General features: G+C 39.1%; 1 long non-coding RNA gene across 1 annotated transcript in view; it reads left to right on the top strand.

Moving 5' to 3' along the window:
• Positions 1–1,226: 1,226 nt before the first annotated feature.
• Positions 1,227–16,417, top strand: part of LOC146767540 (uncharacterized) — a 59,806-nt gene continuing 44,615 nt past the window's right edge. Inside the window, exon 1 of the long non-coding RNA XR_014954725.1 lies at positions 1,227–3,702. This is a non-coding gene — a long non-coding RNA (uncharacterized LOC146767540). The remainder of the gene's footprint in view (positions 3,703–16,417) is intronic.

Below are 16,417 nucleotides of genomic sequence, written 5' to 3'. Positions count from 1 at the left end.
GGCACAGAAAAGGATTCAGGGGTGGGTGCACAGCCGACTTTTCTCTGTCACAGTGATGACTGGCTCTCTAATAAAAGCATCTCCCCATGCTTATTGTTCTATGAAAATCAGATATTTTTTGGCTCACTTTGCAGACACCAATTGGCAGTGACATTCTGCCCTTTTAGAAAAGTGAATTCAGTCACTGAAAATATAAGTTCCAATCCTGCAAACAGATATATGTGGATAGTCTGTGCCTCTTTGCTGATCCATATTGATCAGGGATAAGGGTCTGTCTCTGCAGATAGCTTTGAAGGTTCAAGGTCTCTGTTGTGGCAACATGAGCAGTTTGCTGAGAGCCTGTACATAAAAGGAAACTGGGAGATGAAGTAGAAAATCTTGTCTCTGACCTCCCCCCGACAGCATGGGAGGAAAGAATGTCAACTTGGGCATTTTTCGGCTTTAACTATGAATAGCTCCAGTGGAGTTAATGATACTTAACTAGTGTTTCTGTAGACAGCTAATCTGTTCTTCTGATCCTCCCAAGGCTCCCTGCCCCCTTTCCCCTTTTTATAAAAAATGAACCCACTCAAGGCAGCATTTTAATCTTTTGTGACCTGCAGTTTTCATAAAGAGCTGGTTGGACAGAAGAAATCATAAAGTTTCTGTATCTGATGGAATTGTTTTCAAGCATTTGTTGTGCTCCCCACTTGTAGTTCAGCTGATAAGCACAGTTCAAGAAATAAAAAAAGCATTGTTGATTGTCAACAAGCATAACAAAACCAGATTGTGTTCTGATGGTATTTTAACAGAGATATTATTTTAAAAATTTGCAAAGTTCACTGTGCTGTTTTGGGTAGACATTTTCTAAATGCACAAAATGCAATGGGAACAACAAAAGACATTAAAATCTTTAAGATTAAAGAGATCAGACAGATTTTTTTTTCTGTTCAATCCATTAAATTGTCTCAGGGATGGATTATGTGCTGTAATTATCACCATAAATGCACCTGATTAATTTAGTCTCTCCTCTCCTCTCCTCTCCTCTCCTCTCCTCTCCTCTCCTCTCCTCTCCTCTCCTCTCCTCTCCTCTCCTCTCCTCTCCTCTCCTCTCCTCTCCTCTCCTCTCCTCTCCTCTCCTCTCCTCTCCTCTCCTCTCCTCTCCTCTCCTCTCCTCTCCTCTCCTCTCCTCTCCTCTCCTCTCCTCTCCTCTCCTCTCCTCTCCTCTCCTCTCCTCTCCTCTCCTCTCCTCTCCTCTCCTCTCCTCTCCTCTCCTCTCCTCTCCTCTCCTCTCCTCTCCTCTCCTCTCCTTCCCTTTTTCTAAATAATGCTGGAGAATAGTGTTAGGAAAAAAAGAAATATTTATTGACTTTGTAATGGGATTAAAGAAAATTGGAAGAGAGTATCATTAACCCAAGGGATAAATGTTATATATGCAATCACTGCTATCCAAACCGTTGTTCATCTGGAAAACCAATTTAAGTTAAGCCTTTTTTAATTGCTTCTCTGTGTACATTTACTCAAATCAAGAAGGGGCAGAAATATTTATTTTCTCTTTGCCAGAATTTTGTTGTGAATGTCTACCTCCTTTTTTTTTTTTTTTCTCTTTTCTCTTTTGGATACCTCTTATAAATATGGATTTGAACAGAAATGTCTGCTTCAGAGTCAGAATATCTCTGTCCACTGAAGGAAGGAAGATTTCATACTGCAGCAACAGGGATTGAGGTACAGCAGAAATTATCTAGATGAGATTGAGAACTTCTTAATACCACATCACAGGAACTCCTTTATATTAAAATGAAACATTTCATATTAAACTGTTGGAGAGTGTTCAGGGGAGAGCCATGAGGATGGGAGGCTCTGGAGGGGAAACCTGGTGAGGAGCGACTGAGCAACTTGGTCTGTTCAGGCTGAAGAAGAGGAGAATGAGGAGAGACCTCATTGCAGTCCCACCTTCTCCTGAGAGGAAGTGAACAGGCAAGTCCTGATCACTCAGGCACATGGTGTGTCCCTTGGGGTGTCCCGTGCAGTGCCAGCATTTGGACTCAGTGATCCTAATGTGTTCCTTCCAACTCAGCGTATTCTCTGATTCTGTGGTTCTCCCTTCTCCTTGGCTCCGGCAAAGAAGAGTTTCCTTGGAAAATTTGCTACTTCTTTTTCTGATATTCTGGTGAACAAAAGGATGCAGTTTTACTGCAGGATGGTAAATAGATGCAACAAAGGGGCTGCATTTCAATTGAAGTTATCACTCAGGCTGGTTAACTGTTGCCTGTGTGTTCAAAGAGGGAAAGGCTTTGAGATGAACAGGGCAATATAAGAATAGAGATTAGTTTAACATTTGGGACACTGCTGACTGTATTTCAATATTGACCTTGAGCACTACCTTGTCAGCAATGTATATATTAAGCCTTCGAGCACCAACATTATTTTATTGATGAAGTAACCTTTTGCTTGTGGTAATACTGGGAAACCACTACATGTATTTCAATGGAATTTTTCTATGTGAGAAAAGCAACAGTAAAAAGCTCAATTTTACCATTTTCTTTTAGGTGCAAAACAGCCCACAAACCTCTGCATAAAACATTTTTCCTTTGTCAGCATATGAGAAGGTAAATTCTCAGTGCTAAATCTTGGCACAGTGTGTATGTGGAACTTCATGGCATACCTGTCAGATGTTCTGATTCATTTTTAGGACTCTGAAATATCACAGCTATAAAAGATTTAAAAGTTCAGCACAGATTCAGCTGCTTAATTCAAAGGACTGTGCTCATTAACTGTTTACCTGCCCTTTGCATATCCTCCAGGCGGAAGATGGGAACTGGCATCTTAACAATGAGCAATGCACCAGCATTGTGCTAATGAGCTGCTTGGCATATTCACCTCCATGCCACTCTGAAGAAGTTCATTCTCTTTCATGGGACACTGTGTGGGGAGAAGGCAGCAGCACCCAGGCAAGCATTCCCAGCAGATGAAAGCCACAGAGTCCATGGAACTGGACATCAGCCCCCTTCTCTTCCCTCACATCCACAAGCAAATCCACATTTCCAATGCACCATGCTGTGTCTTGTGGTTACTGTGGATTTCCTCACCAACCCTTTTACTTTTCCTGTCATTTCACAACACTTCCTATCGGCTGGAGGAACATGGACACTGATGGGTGGTCCTTGCCTTGGAAGATCTTACAAGTGCTGACAGCACAGCTGCAGAACAAGACTTTCCTGATTTCACAGAACAGATTTCAGGGCTGCTGCATACAGTGTTGTCCAATATACATTTGATCCCCTTATTTACCTATAGACCCTCTCTGTACCAAACAGTACCTAATATTGTTTTAAAAATATGTAGACTTGCTACTGCCCCAGCCATTTCTTGAACAGAAATCTTCAAGAACTAGGTCTGTTTGCTGGAAATTTTTGGCAGTCACAGGATGGTGAGTACCTACATGTTTCAGTGCTGCATTCTCTTTGCTGGGAGATGCTGTGGAATGTAAACTTCTCTAATGACAGCTCCTTCAAGCCCATTTCAGTCTTGTCGAGTTTCCTTCTTAATAGAAGAGAAGCAATCTTCCTTCAATGGCAGCAACTCTCTAGGCAACTGCTGAATTTATAAACATACAGATGGTGCCTGCCATTTCTTTTTTTCAGCACCACACTGCATTTCTCGTCTGACACGTGGAACTTGTTTGGTACCATAATGCAGCAGCTGGAGACACTTTTCTTAGAGGTAAAGGCAGTTTTGCTTGCATTTTTCTTGGCAGCATTGAAATTTGCCCACCTGCAGACAACATTAGTATTTTTTTCCCTTCTGAGAGAGCAGAGCTCATGATGGTGATCTGATTTGAAATATTCTGGCTCTATGCCTCTTCCTCTCTGCACCACAAACTGATATAGCTAAGCATTTCTCTCCTTCTAAACAGAAAAATAAATTAAAAAGAAAGAAAAAAAGCAGGCAAGCATCTAGATAAATCTGTATGTAGCATTTAAAGTATTTAAATGGGAATGTTTTGCTTTGGGATTTATCTCTGGCAGATAACAGTGATAGATTTGAATTCTACCAAATGAAACAAAACCCAAGACTGTTTTATTAGAAGAACTAAATGGAGATGAATGCTATAGAGCTGAGTGCTTTGCAGTTTAGGCTGATCTTTCCTGACAGGTTCTGGTGTGCTGCTGACTGCACTGGAACAGTCCAAAAATGGACAGAAAGAGGAGGATCTCCTGACTGAAATGCAAAGATGCATTAATCACAGCGAGGATGTCTATATCTAAGCTTCTGACAGCAAAATCCTTTTACTTGGTTGATTGCATGCTGTTGGTAACTGGTTTCTGGGCTATTTCTCTATTGTGTTTGTCAACAGCTGTTATTGCAGCAATTTGGGTTTCAGACTCTGGGTTTTCAAAGCAGCCTGCTGGTCCAGTGTATAGCACAGCTGAAGAAATTGGAAGGACCTAGAACAAAATGGCATGGAAATAGTACAATTTCTGATGATTTAGATGATACTTTTAGCAACTCCCTTGCTCCAGACCCTGCTGGAGGGCTTACTGACTCAGTTTGTCAGGCTTTAGATCTGTGCTACTTAGTAAAGATTTGCAGTTGGGGTTATTGTTTGGGCTCACTACCAGTTTTCACTGGCAAATATACAAAAGAGTTAAAAAGGCTCAAGGAGTCTTTTCAAAGTAGGATAATAACTCCTCCTATTTGACATGTTGTTAAAGGTTTCCTCAGGGTTTTAATCCAGAGTACATAATAGAAAATATGCATCCAGATAAAGGCAGATATCTGGGTGCAAGAAGTTTGCCTTAGTTTTGGAGTGCAAATATCAACAGGCTGACAACTCTCCTGTGTGCAGGCAGAAGCCCTCATTTGTTACATGCATTTAGCATTAGCACATAGCAAAAATATGTTCAATTGTAAATATCAGCAGACTTCTCTTTTCCAAAGGAGGAAAAGACAGAAGGAGCAAACCATATCCTCCAGCTGCAGTTCAGTCAGATATTTTATTCACTTATTCAGTATACAGGAATTTTTTGTGCAAGTCACTTGGATTTTGAAGTGAATTACAAGATAAGCTGTTCTGACAGGCCAAAAAGAATATTTTTAGTTCCATAGTTAGTAAACCAAATCAGCAGGACATGACGTTTTGTGTGCTCTCTGTGAAAACCACCTGTTCCTAGTGTTGGAGGTGAAAAGGTACATTTTTCCTTTGGCACATGTAATGACTGAATTTCAGCCACTTCATTGTTCTAGCAGAGCTTGTTCTCATAGCTTGGAAAACTTGGTGGGTGATTGGAAATATCTGTAAAAGCAGCTAGAACTGCCTCTTCTTTGGCTCTTATCTAAAAGAGTTTTAAAAAGTGGCTGAGTAATTTGATAATCTGCTGAAGAATTTCCATATAAAGACTGAACAGAAATGTTGCAGCTTTGTGAGTTGTTTGAGGCTTGCATCCTCTTGCTGCATCGACAAAATCCCTTCTGAAGCACAGGCACCCAGAGGTGGGGCAGGCAGCTGAGAGGTCTGGGATAAAAATTTACTCTTAATTTCACAGAATCATAGAAATCCAGAATGGTTTGGATTGGAAGAGACAAAGTTCATCTAGTTCCAACCCTGTCATGGGCAGGGACACCTTCCACTAGATCAAATTGCTCAAAGCCTCATCCAGCTTGGACTTAAACATTTCCGGGGATAAAGAACCCATAACTTCTCAAGGAAACTTGTTCCAGTGCCTCACAGTAAAGAATTTCTTCCTAATACCTAATGTAAACCTGCCTTCTTTCAGTTTGAAGTTATTCCCCCTTGTCTTGTAAAAGTCTCTCTCCATCACCCCTGTAGGCCCCCTTTAGGTACTGGAATGTGCTTTGGGGCTTCCCCACAGCCTTCTCTTCTCCAGGCTGAACCACTCCAAATCTCTCAGCCTTTCATTTTCTTAAAAAAAAAAAAAAAAAAAGAGCGAGAGAAAGACAGAGATATGAAGGGAATAAAGGGAATATTAAAGTTAAATAAGTCACAGAGCAAAAATAAAACAACTGGATAATCCCATTTTCCCTAGACATCTCTAGGGAAATAGCAAAACAAAAAATATTATGTAAGAGACTCAAGCCCTTCTAATAAGGATGCCTGCCTTCTTGGAAGGATAAATTGAATTGGATTGGAATGTCTAAACTTGGAAAAAGAGTTAATGAAGGAAACTAAAAAATGGTGCAAAGGAGAGAAAAAAAGCAAACATGGAAAAAGTTGTTTATGTTTTCTCACAGTTTCACTAGTTGTCTTCTAATATTTCCATAATTTGAGCCTGTCTGGGGAAGTTTTTGCCTTTTTACCGCAGAATGTTGTGGATGTTAAAAGTCTAAGTGGCTGCAAATGGCAATTCATGGAATTAATGGGAAATGAAAAGATCCTTAAAGGATGTTAAACACAGTGGAAAATACAATAACTGGCTTAGGATGCTAAAATTTCTGACAGCTGAGATGATACATTAGAAGGAGTATCTGGGTGTGCTTGTGCTTTTTATATCTTCTTTCCTTTATTCATTAATGCCAAGTTTTGATCTAAATACACTTTTTGTCCTTCAGCTTCAGTATTACTAAAGCAAATTCTGTGGTTAAAGGAAGGGAGTAAAAGGTTCTAGCTGATGCTTGTCAATTACTGTGTTGAAGTCTTTTCCTGCTTCCTTTACACCCACAAAGTAGTGATTTCAGAAGACTTGGTGTCAATTCACTGAAGTTCCAGTAGCAAAAAGCAAAGCAAGCAGAATTACCTATATCTGAGGTCTTAATCCTCCTCAGTAGGGTTCTTCTCCTATATGTGAAAAAACTCAGAGTTCAAAAGTGGAGCAAAACCAGTCATTTAATAATGAAGTCAAAACTTAATTTATCAGCATTTACCAATTTGGGGGGATGGGGGTTGGGGGCAGGATGGGCTTTTTTGATGTTGCAGATATGGAAGACATGTAAAATATCTGTGGGATGGTTCCCCTTGGTCTTGTTTCTTGACTTTGGCAGCAGCAAACCTGGATCAATTTAAAAATCTTCCTAGTTTCTGGTATAGGTTTAGGGACTTTTCCTGATGTTGACTCTGCTCCCTTGTTGTGTCTCTGCTTCAGCTACAGCCCACTCCACTGGCCCACACAGGAGCCACAGGACAGGTTATTTTCAGCTCTGTGGTCAGCACAAGAGGATGCTACAACACTTTTGATATCATTACATGTGTATGGCACCCTGAAGGGGAATGGGAGGTTTTGTAGGAACTCCCAAAGGAACTACTGGAAAGCTAAGCCACTTTCTCTGCTCAAGTGTTCTCTCAGCAAGAGGACCCAAGTCAGCCAGGTGGGCAGGTTCTGGGTGGTGGGGAGGGACAGGTTGCCACAGGCAGGGAGTGACTGGGCTGTGCATTGCTCCTGTCTGGTGCCAGGCATTGGTGCTGGGACTCAGGCAGGCACTGCACCAGTGCCATGGATGCTATCGATCCGCTTGTCTCCCAGCTGTTCCCTAGCTGTGCTGCAGTCTAAATCCTTCTGGCAGGGCTTCAAGCAAGGTAGTTGTTTATGCAGAGGCAGTAACAGAGCTCCATGTAATGCTCTGCTGTTTTCTTTATGGGGCAGTTTTTTTTGTTGGAGGGTTTTTTGTTGTTTGGTTGTTTGCTTGGGGATTTTTTTTGGGAGATGGGTCTTTTTTTACTGTTTGGTTTGGTTTAGGTTATGGTCTGAAAAGTACTCATAAATGCCTGTTTTCTGTTGTGTTGCACAGGTACACAAGTCGGGTGCCTAGGGAGAGGCTGATGAAGAAACCACAGTGTTACCACATAGGACGTTGCTAAATCACTTCCCCCATTAACTAGTGACATTTGAGTTAGACTAATGAGAAGCATGTCTGCTGCAATGCAGCACACATTTACTCTTGGAGACTGCTTTCTTCAGCTTATTTACTGTTTTACCAACACTCTTAGTCACCATTACAGCTGATTAATGAGGCCTTTCATTAAAGGGAAACTATTACGGACATCCTTATTTGATCTACTTTGAAACTTTTCTATTTCTGATCATTGTCTTCTGTCCCTCCTCTCTCCTCCTTCTCATCTTTTCTCACAAATTATAAGTGAGGCTAGATATAATGCCTTCACAGCCTTTGATCAACTGCTGTACATATAGCACATGATGAAAATCAGACAAAAAAGTAAAGTGATATTCTTGATAAAACAGGTACTTCTACATTAATAATCTGCCATCATCTAAATTGCCATAAAATCCTCAACTAGACTGATATAATCCTAATGCCTTCTGCACAATAGGCAGGGTTTTAAAGTACAAAACTCCATATCTTCTCTGATATAATCTGTATTTTAACAGAACTTGCTGTATAAGGGATGGCTCAGGATTTCTACAGCTGGGGTATTCAGCTGCTTGCTTTAGGCTTATCTGACCTTGCCTGTTTTATAAGTCATTCTCTGAAAGGAGTTTTCAGTAATATTAGAAGAGCAAAACACTCAGTTCTGATTTTTTTTCCAAACAAGAACCCCTGATTGTGTGTTCTGAGGGTTCTGTCCAGGATTCTGAATAGACCCATGGATCTACTGGATAGGAAGCAGTGGCTGTGCTCCCATCAGGGTATGTCTTTATGAAACCAATTTACACCACTTGATTTTCTATATTGATGTCTCATTTTGTACAATGAAAACAAAATGTTCATTTTGGGGATTTTTTTCCCATTTGTAAGAGTACCTGCAGTCCTTGGAGTTTCTCAAAACATCTAAATTTAATAGCAGGAATTCCTGGAAAAGCAAAGTCAAGACACTTTCTGGGGCTTTAGCATTACCCTCTCTCTGATATGCCGGTATGCAAAGGGCATGACTTATCCAAACCTCTATCCACTGAAAGTTAACCAGTCACAGAAGAGCTTTGTCTGATTGGGAAGGAGGAGCAGAGACCACACAACAGAAAGAAAAAACCATTTTCAAAAGAATATGTAGATCAATTACATCTTATTTATAGATTTTTTTTTCATACAGAACATATGTTCCAGCTCATAAATGCCCTGAAAATATTCAGTCTACTGCTCTACTGCTAAGACAGCATCTTAACACCATGCTAGAGAGATGAGGTAATGAGGAATACCTCTCTTTTCTCATAGGTATCAAGTTACAAATATTTTACACCATTATTCATCAGCTATGTTTGACTTGCAATTTATCTACTCAATTTGCTACTATTCATCTTTCTTCCTTCTGCCATGCTGTTTCCTTATATGCTTGAGCAATATCTTCCTCCTTCTAGGTTTTATTTCCTTTCACCTCAAATAAAGGCTTAGCAACATGTCAAAGGGGTATCTGGATTGAGGAAAAAATGAGAATGGTAAAAAAGCCTAGATGTGAGATCTTGACGGAACAATTTTATTCCATGGCAGGAGGCAGTCTGCTAGGCAAAATATTTTTAAATGCCTCTTTGCAGTGGTGCCACGCAGATAGAAACAAAATCTCTTGTGAAACCACTGTCTGATTTATTTCTCTGTACCCATCACTGTTACACTTACACCCTACAGGTACTTGTCCTTATAGCACATTTTCCCAATTCTTTTAAGCATCTCTTTTATGTCTTTGTCCAATACTGAGGACGTGGCTGTGCACTCATGACCCAGAACTGCTCAGCAAAATATTTTCTGGAAGTTATTCAGTAATACATAGGTATAATGCATTTTCTGTGTGAAAAAGGAAAGCTTTTTAGCCCTGAAACCAAAGTAACAATTGAAGATATTGTACCTGTGAGCAGCTTCTTGAATATGACAGAGGAGAGTATATGAGGAATACAAGTACAGTGAATGGCTTCCCAAGGACAAGAGCTGTTTGCAGCCTTTCTCACCCATAAACACCATTTCTGTTACCTACCAGACCCAACTGGGTGATTACTAAATGTGGAACACGAGAAATCAAATCAAGATGGTGTTATGGAGCTCAGTGGACTGTGGTATTAGAAATGTGCTTCACTTAAACAGCTCTGAATTTTTATTACCTTTAGTCAGAGAAAGACACAACATGATGCAAAGAGGTTTTTTGTGATGTCCAAAAGGTATTTTTAAGCTCAGTTCTTGGTGAATATTCTCAATTCCACAACTCCTGAGTGTTTTGTTTATATGATTTCCCTGATCATTACTAGATCATGCTATGATCTCTTAGAGACATGGAATTTTCAAAGTGTGTTGTAATCACAGTAAAGGCAAGACAAAGTCCTGTGATAATACAGTGCTTTGGTTCAGTATATGAGAACAAGATCAATAAGCAGAACATTGATGAACATTCAGTCTGAACTGAGGTGAAAGGAGTAAGACACACATTTAAAACAAATGCTGCAGCTGAGAAATTTTCAACAAATAATTTTTGTCCCAGTTTACCTCAGTTGCCCTTTACCTTCTGTGAGGAAAACCTGCACTGCAAATATCAGCATTTGCCTTTGCTTAACAGTGGGAGCAAGCACAAATTTAAAACTAAAAATGACATAACATATCAGAGACACCTCATTCCCAATCACTTCAAATCACAGAGGATTTTATAGCACTTGAGATGATACACTGTTCCCCACGCTGTCATTTCCCTGGTTTATCTAGTCTTCAAAATTTCTTATATTCATTGCAGAAAGCCCATTATACATTATAAACAATTATACTCAGCTCTTTTCTCAAAGATTTATCCTTTCAATTTTTAAACATAGGTTGTGGCCTTGAACACCACCTTATCTGCTCAGCACCTGATAATTAAAGGAATTACACAGGACTTGCTAATACACCACATGGTAGTGATGACTTGAATTTAACCTTAACACATCCTTGTTAATGCTGGGGCCAATGCCTTAATCTAAATATCTACTTATATGCTCTGATTGTGGTTTATTTAGCTGCAAAGCACCTTGTCAAACACAAGAGCTGCTGGCTGTAGATCAATAACTGCATGAGCCTGGTCTGCTCTCCTGGTCTTTTCTGGGTGATTAGTCTTGTACCAAAGGTCTGCTGGCAGACTCTCAGTGGCATGTGTTGGGCCAGTGAATCTCTTTGAATTGCCTGGCATTTGGATGGGAAAATTGTTTACTGTCTTTGGAAATTCTTATGTGGAAATTCTTAAGTTCTATCTTATGAGATACTTCTATGAAATATCTCATATTAGTTATAAATGGTAAATTTAAAAATGTTAAAGAAAAAAGTTGATTAATCAATTCTGGTTGTAAACTGGAGATATATACATAAAGTTTATTCAGGGTTTCAGATGAAATGATAAGGTATGGAGTAAAATATTTTTTGCTTTTAAGCTTTTATATTCTTTTTTTTCTTAATGTATCAAAATGTAATGAGTAACATTTCATCATTTTTGTCTGTGGGAATAATCTGTGCCCTTCCCTTACACTTCTTTCTCTATCTTCCCTCACTCTCTTCTTTTTGCAAATTGTTGTGCTGCAGGTATACTTGTGGGTACTGTAATAAAAATTATAGTAATACATTTAAAAATGTTATACTTCTAGAAAATTTAAAGCTGTAGAGCATTCCAAAAGTTAGGCAGAAAAAAATGAAATAGATTTTAATCTAAAAACATCATAGATTTCACTTCTGCTGTTAAAATTTTTCACAAATGAATAAAGAAAAATGGGAAAGTGTATGAAAGGGGAGTTATTTCTGCTGTTATTTCAAAATTTAATATTACTATTTGTTTATATTATATTAAAAAACAGATGGGAGATTTTGATTAAAAATTCATTTTAATTTTCAATGCATTTCCTCAAAATCATGAGAAATGTCTCTGCATCTGGTTTCAGAATTCAAATACCTCTGCACATGATGGGTGCTGCAGGAAGTAATTCATGCTCCTTGGTTAAGGATGCAGTGAGCCTGCCTGAGAGGTGCCGATATATCTCCTGCCATTGAAGGAGAGTAGGCTAGAAAACTAGTTCAGGCAAGACTGTTTAGAGGGCTAAAGTCAGAAGTGACTCTCTTCCCTCTTGAAATTTGCAGTGGGCAATCCCATGCATTTGCAGGTACCCAGATCACTGTGATGATTTGCCCTGAAGTCCTTAGGCTGCAAATCCTTGAGGCACAAAGAATTTATATATGTGTGTGTGTGTGTGTGTGTGTGTGTGTGTGTGTGTGTGTGTGTATTTAAAGCACAGAGCATAATAGAAACATGGTTGTGAGGATAACACAAAACTGTTACACAAACATCAATGGTTATAATTTTGTTGGTTTTTTTTTTGCACACAGCATTTTGTAAAAGTTATAAAGTTGCCAAGTCCATTAAACTGGAGCATCCTGGACAAGTTGCTAAGATCATAGTAAATAATTTCTAGGTGTTCATGTGATGTATTTATAAATATTAGATAAGACAGAGCACAAAACAGCCAGGCACTTTTGAAGCTGAAAACAGCAAATATGTGGTATTTCTTTATGATGGTTCACATTTAATATTAAAATCCTGGTAGAGAGCCTGACTTTGGTAGGCTATGTTACTAGAGACTGATCTATAGCTATGCATCACATGATTTAATGTGGGCTGTACCAGGCCAGTAACTCCTGAGCCTGTCTGTTCTTTCTCCCCTAATGGCATATCTATATTCTTGTTTTCTTTCAGACCCTACAAAAAATTATAGATCAAAGTAACACAGTCTTCATGACATTTCATTAGTCTCCTACAATTTCTGCATTGGAGGTTGTAGTTAGCTAGCTTTGAGAAGACTTTGCTTTGATTTTATACTTTTCTCAGAAGAATGTCACTAATATACCCATCCTGTTACAGCACTTCCAACTGGTAACTCCAGTAAGGAAACAACATTCCATGAGGGACCAAAATTTTTAAAAAATTTTATCTGTACTGCATTTACTCCTTGGTTAAATTGGAAAGCATTGGTAGCTCTACAACATAATTCACATTTCCTAGGACTGGAGGATAGGACAGCCTAGGTTGGAAGGGACCACAGGAGATCTGCAGTGCAAACTCCTGCCCAAAATCTGGGCAGCTGTGGGATCAGTCAAATCTTCAGAGTCTTCAGGGATGGGGATTTCACACCCTCTCTGGACAGCCTGCTCCACTGCCTCGCTGTCTTCATGAGACAAAAAATTAATTTTTTATATTATTCCAGTCATATTTATCAGTTACCTCTTCTGCAGCTTGAAGACACATGGTCTAAAAATTTTAGCAAAATTTGAAAAATAGTATACAGAAGCTCTAGGGCACTTTGAATTGTGTAGCCATTTAAATCAAAACTGTCAAAGAAAAGAATTGTGACTGAAAGCATTTTGGTTTAGAGTTACTATCACTGAAAGAGACCAGAGTAAAATTTTGAATATATATATATATATATATATATATATATATATGTATATATGTCTTTTTTCCTATGGCACATCAGTTTTAGGCATTACATTTATACAGACCCACTACTAAGAATCAAAAAAAAAAAAAAAAAAAAACCACCAAAAAAACATAGCTGTATAACGAGCAGGCAAAAATATCTGTATTTTAAAAACCAATGCTTTATCTCACAAATGAAATCAACATTTTTCCTAAATATCATTTTCAAGGTAGGAAGCTTATTGTTATAGCAATGTCTCCAAAGCATTCATTTGTACTGATAACAGAAACAAAAATTCAAATTTCTATTAAAACACATAGACCAAGTTTGACCAGATTTTAATCTAAATTCTACCTGCAGATGGTTTTAAAAGAGTTTTTATGGAAGATTGAAGTAACCAATAGAAATAATCTCAATTTTCTGGTAAAGTACCACGAATGTTATTGATCTCCATCCTATCCTGAGGCAAAATTTCACTCTGTACCATTTATAAGTTTTATCAATTAATGATACTGAAAATAATATTCTTAACATCATTTATACTCCCTTTATGTTGAATAATAACAGTCAGAAGTTTTACACGCCTGTTTGATAGGAAGTTTACATATAGAACTATATGTATTTTTGCTCTTCAAGAGAGCAAAAAAAACACAGTAAACTGTTCAGCTGTGGTACAACACAGATAAAGCTAAAGGTCTCGGATCAAATCCTCAGCAGGCAAAAAATAAATGACATTTCATTGACTTCAGTGGAGGTACTCCTGTATGTGCCAGTGAGGATCAGGAATATGAAAAAAAGCATTACAAGAGCCATGAAGAAAACAAAAGCATTGAAATATTCTAATACACTGTGATTGTGTTTGGATCCCCAGAGAGGTGCATTCTAGAAATAGACCAGGAACTGCAATTACAGTGTGGATAAAGAAAGACAATGAAACCATCTCATTTTAGATTCATAGGGTCAGAAAAGAGAAATTGCCTGACATATTCTCCTCCTTTGAAACCCACATATGTTAACAAGGAAGGGAGAGCACAGAACCTAAAGCAGAAGAATTTGCTGCATCGCATTTAAAAGCTTTTAGAAAGGAGTATTTTTGTGTGCTTAAGGAAACAACAATGCTGAGTTAATTCTGCAAATGGAGTTAGCCAGAAATTTGAAGAGCTGAGGTGAAACCTGAACTGAAGCTGAATATTTACAACTTCACTCTGTCCTAATCCTAATGCTGCAGCATGAATACATTTTCATAATCTCTGTGCTTGTGAGTCATCCTGGTGTCCTTTGCTGCACAAATTCACACTGGGCTATGTAATTATTTTTAGAAAATAGGAACTTTGTCATCTTTGCCCTGCAGAGGGATCGGGTGCTGCCATTGGATCCCCATTGCTTTCCTGAACTTGTGACAATGAGGAACAAGTTCACACCAGTGATTATTCATGAGCTTTGTCATAATCAGGATGTGTATATGTAGATACAGAGCTACTGGGAATGGTTTCAATTAGAGCTCTGTGTGATTGGGAGTAGTGATGTTTGCTTCAAGCTTTACAAGCTGATGAAAATAACCTTCCAAACATGGTATCTCAGTCCCAAAAAGCCTGAGGGGCTTCCCATCCTGAAGGAAGGATCTTGCAAAGGAAGACAAATAGCGCACATGACTGAATGCTCTTTTGCCACACATAAAAGCGTGAGCCTGACAAAAAGTGCTTGGGATTACTGGACAGCTAAGGGGCTGCATAATGAGATATGGAGACCTTCACCTTCGGGTCACCTGTGACATGAAGTCATTACCATCTGTCAGCTGTTTAGCAGTCTATGTGAAATGAATGCTGTCCTCTGTTCCCTGTGACCAGAGCTGCAGCCAGCCAAAATGGCATCTATTGTCATATTTCAAAGGACACCCAGACCACTAAGATTTCCTGTAGTGCTGAGAATGAACTGACTCCCCTCGTTCATAGGTGTTTCTCTTGTGCATATTTCCAGCTTTTACTGGAGGCTGATCTTGATTGTGGGATTATTTATGCTGTTTGATATCCCCCACTCCCTCCTGTCAATAGGTATTTAATATAAAACACATAAAAAAGGCTGGGAGTTGGAGCTTCTTCCCCTGCACAAGAAGGGAACAGCTCTTGTGGTTCAAACCTAGATTGTGCATAACCCAGCACTACCAATGTCCAGGGAAAAGCATGATAAAGAATACAAATATAGAAATACTCTTCTGTCCATCTATTCTAAAATGCATATCCTTTCATCTTCTCCCTGATCTGAAGACTTTCTGGCAAGGTGAAATTGTTCCTGTGTTTGCCTCCTGATGGATCTGTCGTTCATGAATTAGGCTGTTCCTTTCTGTAATACATTTGTGTTTTCTCTCTCTGCAGCATGACAGCAAAGAGCTCAGAGTGCTGGGCTCCTTCCTGCATTTTACCTTCTCTTTACAGCTCCATCACTTTACCATGCCTATCTCAGGGGTCAGATGGAGAACCAACATCACAGCTGAATCACAGTCTGATGGTCAGAGAAATTTCCAAGGACATTTCCAGACATACCTTGACATTTTCAAGGGAAATGATGGCTGTGAGGAATTTAACCCCCAGTCTTCCCACTTCTTCAGTACATAATTTAATCCTTACATATTAAATGGAAGGAGAGAGCCGCAGGTGGCCATTCTCTGGGCAGTCTAAGGCCAGGAGAGGGAGATCCAGGGCACCTGTTTTTATTCTGATGGTTACACATATGAGCAGTGGAGATCTAACAGGCTCAGACCAAGAAAGTTGTCCACACAGAAATGCACCCAGCAGCCTTCTTCTCGTGCCTTGCCTTTGACTTTTCCATATGCACAGTGAACTTACTGGGGACAAAAATGTGACTGATTTCCCAACACAGAGGACAAGAGGAAGAAAAGGAACTGAGGCATAGTGTGCCTGGTTTCCCTATTTGTGCAATGCTGTTCAGCTAGGATAGGTTTCAAAGGAATAGAGTACGAAATGCTAGCTCTTTTTTGTGACACCATTTTTTACAAAACCTCAGGTTATATTTTTGCAGTGACATCAAATTATTTTTTTGCCTATAGATTTGCTATTCATTGCAATTTTGTACATTGAATAAACTGGACCTTTGCAATGTTCAAT

The sequence above is a fragment of the Lonchura striata genome, chromosome 4 (genome assembly GCF_050655825.1).
Source record: "Lonchura striata isolate lonStrDom1 chromosome 4, ASM5065582v1, whole genome shotgun sequence".
In the NCBI taxonomy this organism is placed as follows: Eukaryota; Metazoa; Chordata; class Aves; order Passeriformes; family Estrildidae; genus Lonchura; species Lonchura striata.
Note: the sequence above shows the minus strand (reverse complement) of the source record. Positions and strands in the feature narration are given on the sequence as shown.